This window comes from Lygodium microphyllum, chromosome 7 (assembly GCF_053477565.2).
Source record: "Lygodium microphyllum isolate KBCC chromosome 7, Lygodium_microphyllum_v1.1.10, whole genome shotgun sequence".
Classification (NCBI taxonomy): Eukaryota; Viridiplantae; Streptophyta; class Polypodiopsida; order Schizaeales; family Lygodiaceae; genus Lygodium; species Lygodium microphyllum.
Genome location: NC_141141.1, coordinates 96,959,732 through 96,964,613, shown reverse-complemented (window position 1 = coordinate 96,964,613; position 4,882 = coordinate 96,959,732).

Below are 4,882 nucleotides of genomic sequence, written 5' to 3'. Positions count from 1 at the left end.
ACATCGGTATAAGGCCTATATCTTGTAGTGTGGCCGGTCATCCCCTTATCCCTTTTTTTACATGGCCGACCGTGGCCTATAGGCCCTTTTTTCCATTGTCCTCCTATCTTCTTAGCTTCCTTCCTATCGCCTATCTACATTTACAAATTGCACGAGTGCGCTCTTAAAATAAATCATGGTACGCCTTGCACTCTTTTAACAAAAGTCACCTTTCTCCTTGATTTGGGGCTTTTTTGCACTTCTTGTGTTTCTAGATTCTTCTTGGCGCGCCTTCGTCTTCTGTTTCACTTTTGCCTCGGCCTTGTCTTCTACTTTAGATTTTCCAGATTCTCCACCTTGTTTGTCTAAGGGTTAACATTACTCCCCTCCTAGATGAGTGCCAGTCCCATGGCACTCATTGTCATAGGTATTAAGCTTTGGCATGTACCAAAGATGTCTGTTGTAATCCCTTGTGCAGAGACAATATGGCCCAGATGAAGGACTCGTGATGAGACACCAAAGACACATTTGTCGTGGGTGGTAGGGACATCTGTGGTTTGCCATGGAGGAGTTTTGGTGGTGGTGCAGATGAAGGTTATTGGGGGCAAGTTGTTGGACTGGTTGGTTGGTGGTAGGGTTGTTGGAGTCTGGTGATAGGGGTGTTCTTTGTTGGGAGTTGCACTCATGGGTTGACACATGTATTGATGTTCTGGGGATTCTGCACATGACAATTCTTTGGTGGGCTTGCATGATGATAAAGGATAAGAATTCAGAGTTGAATGTTAATGAAGAGTTAATGGTACTTTCATCGGAGTCTTCAATACTTGCAATTGAAAACCTCTCATATGTGGTTTCTTCCTGGGGGTAGTGCTAGTTTTCTTATTGTGCACAAGACATAGTTTGATTAGTTTAGGAGACATGTCAAGAACTCTAAGCAAGCTGAGAGTATTGTCTTGCACTTGAGGACCCAAACTATGTATAGATTGTGGTGCAGATATTATGCGAGTGCATGTCCATACTTAGATAGTACGTAGTTAAAAGATGCTAGTCAAGTTCCTCGCAGCCATGTGTGGATGAAGCGAGGGTTCAATGGGGTGGAAAAAAATTGTCAAAGTTGAGGAGAAGTACACTTAAAGGATTCTTGAGACATTATTTATGCTTTTGACAACACGATGTAGCATAATTGAGCTCATTGTCAACGAGATTAAATTGCGGGGACCGAGATTAGATTTGATCGGGTAGTGGGGGCCTTCAATGTTTGTGGTGGTTGATCACCATTGTTGAGTATACTTGAAAAAAGAAAAAGGAAGTGCACTACTTGGGGGTGCATCTACCTCACTGTGCAGTGTTGCATGGTGTCCGTGCTAGTAAAATTGGGAGTTGGGGACGACTGAGCAAAAGCTGAAGTAACTAGAGTAGACATCCCCACAGGTGTGACAAATCTTGGAGGTGACACAACTCCAACAGAACGACGAGACGGAGACATCGCATCCGTGCCTCCATAGCAACCACCTGAGCCATGCTCCCTGGAACTGCCACAAGAGTGAGGAGTCGCACCTGTATCCCGTGCCGACCGTGGGCTCACTGCCTCCGTATCTCTACAACATCCCCATGACCCTGAAGCACTCCCTCCCTCTAGCCCAAGTCTGGAGCGTCGACCTCGTCTACTCGAAGTTGAAGCATCTGATCGCGCCGAAGTAGATCTAATAGAGCGACCTGACGATATCTGAGACAACTCTTGGTCCGCATGTCTCTGAATCTCGCCATCTGATCTAGAGACATGCACGTGAAGATATCCCACAACTCCTCATCGCTCATCCCTCAACTCATCCTGAAAAGGTCACCTGCACAGATAAAAAATGATGTTAGCATAATCAATTTAAATCATACAAAGCACGATAATATAAATCCTTAAAAAATGATCTCACTTAAAATGCATATCTTATGTACCTTTATAAGAGATTAGTCAACGAATTGAGTAAGTGGATGCTCCAAGTATGAAGTATCCTATGGTCCCATGTCAATCTCCTGACACAACTCCGCATACACTGAAAGGTCGATAGACATGTCACCACAAAAGTATGAGTCCACCTCATTCTCAAAGAATTCTTGGACTCCTGTATTTCGTGAAAGGGAGCGACGGATCGAAGGTTGGACTCGAGAGCTATGGCAAGAGAGCAAGAGCAAGAAAGGGAGAGACTAGAAATGGGAACTCCAACAGCCACAATGTGTGACCGGGCCTTCCTTTATTCAAACTATCACTAAAAGAATAAAGAATAAAGTGATAGTGATGGGCGCCCGCCACCTCTAGTGTGCAGTGGCAGTGACTATCAGTGTAGTAATATATGGGCGGCTAGGCAAAGGCGCCTTTACCCCCAACAATCTCCCACTTAAAGGCGAATCTGCCCCAGTGAGGAGTGAAAAGAAAAAGAAAAAAGACAGTACAACATGTACACATGTATAACAAGATGAGGAAAGATGTCATCTCATCCCATGGCCATCAACCTCCTGAGGAAGGCAAAGCGCTCTGTAGAGAGGCTTTTCGTGAGAAAGGCAAAGCACTCTGTAGAGAGGCTTTTCGTGAGGAAGGCAAAGCGCTCTGTAGAGAGGCTTTTCGTGAGCAGATCTGCAGGATTCTGATCAGTCAAGATCTTGACAAGATCAACAGGCTTGTCCTCAATGACCCCACGTATGAAGTGATACCTCACCTCAATGTGTTTCGTCTTCGCATGGAAGATCGGATTCTTGACTAACTGAATAGCACTCATAGAATCTGAATGCAGTGTAGGGATAGCATCAATACCAAGGTCAGCAACTAAATGACCCAACCAAATGGCCTCCTTGCAAGCCTTAGTGGCTGCAACATACTCAGCCTCTGTAGTAGAAAGGGCCGTGCATTTCTGCACCCTGAACATCCAAGAAATAGCACCTCCAGCATAGGTGAATACATAGCCGAAAATGGACTTCCTACTATCTACATGTCCTGCATAATCAGAGTTAGTGTACCCCACGACTCCTGTATCCTAGCTGCCATAGCATATGCACATATCTGCAGTGTCCTTCAGGTACCTCATGATACCCTTCACAGCATCCCAATGCTTCTTGCCAAGTGTAGCCATATAGCGTGCCACAATACCAACTGCAAAGGCAATATCTAGACGAGTGGCTATCATGGTATACATAAGACTGCCCACCACTGCGGATGCATAGGGAATCTTGGCCATCTCGGCCTTTTGCTCTTCTGTCTGCAAACAATCAGCCTGTGATACCTTCACATAAGAAGGCAATGGACAGCCAATAGGCTTTATGTCTTGCATGCGAAAGCGCTCAAGGACTTTATGAATGTACTCCCTCTATGACAAGTAGAGGAGTCCCTGATGCCTGTCGCATGTAATGCGCATACCAAGTATGTGAGCGGCGTGTTCTAGATCTTTCATCTCAAAGCTCTTCTTGAGCTGAGCCTTAAGAGCATCTAGCTCATCATGAGCTTTCCCTGCTATCAACATATCATCCACATAGAGTACCAAAATCAATAAAGAACCATCACGAGCTTTCTTCGTATAAAGACACAGATCCATAGCACTCCGATTGTAGCCCTGTGACTGCATAAAGGCATCAAACTAATACCACTCCCTAGGTGCCTGTTTCAAGCCATAAAGACTTTTCTTCAATTTGCACACTAGATGCTCCTTGCCAGGTTCTGCAAAGCCCTTAGGCTGCTCCATGTAAATCTCATCATGCAAGTCTCCATGTAAGAAAGCCGTCTTGACATCCATGTGGTATAAATCCAAGTCAAGCTGAGCAACCAAAGCCAAGACTAAGCGCAAGGTGGTCATCTTAAACACAGGAGAAAAGACCTCGTCAAAGTCCACACCATGCTCATGCTTAAAACCCTTTGCTACCAATCTAGCCTTGTATGCCAGCTTGGGGTATCCAGGGGTACTTTTTAGCTTGTACACCCACTTGCATGGCAAAGCCTTCTTGCCCGTAGGTAAGGAAACCAAATCCCAAGTGTCATTCTTATGCAGGGAGTCTATCTCAGACTGCATAGCCCTCTTCCAAGAGTGACTATCACCCTTGCGCATAGCCTCATCATAAGTGAAAGGCTCTCCTACATTTTGTAACCAAGACATAATGCATCGAGGGCTAAAATCTATCTGGTGGATGTCTGTCTCTAGTAGACCATCTCACGGCAGGCTCTGCTGCCTGCCCAGTTGCCTATCCAACGCCCTGACCATGAGCATCTACTGTAGCTGTAGGCTGTCCAACTGGCTGTGCGGGAGCTCTCGGCTCCTCCTGAAATATGACCCTGTGGATCTCAACAACTCTCTCGGGATGCCTATGCATCTTGTCTTCATGGAAGACTACATCATGATTGCAGATGACTTTCTGCGCCTGCGAATCCCAGAGACAATAACCCAAATCGCCTGCATTCCCATAACCAAGGAAAATGCATTTGACACTCTTGGGATCCAGCTTACTTCTCTTGTCCCTGGGCATATGGCAAAATGCCTCACATCCAAAGACATGGAGATGCACATAAGAGGGAGGTTTTCTAGTCCATACCTCCTCTACAACCTGGAAATCCAAACCACTAGAGGGTGATCTGTTTATGACATGCACAGCTGTACTAACTGCCTTAGCCCAAAAGCTCTGTGGTAGGCCTGCATGGCTAAGCATACTACGTACATGCTCCTCGATGGTTCTATTCATCCGCTCAGCCAAACCATTCTGGGGGAGGGATGTAGGGGGCGGTCAACTGACGCTTAATACCCCTCTCATCACATAACTGCTCAAAAGTACGTGAGACATACTCACCCCCATTATCTTTCCTTAGGCATTTTAGCCTATACCTAGACTGGTTCTCAACCAATGCAAGCCATCTCTGAAACACAGCCAAGAA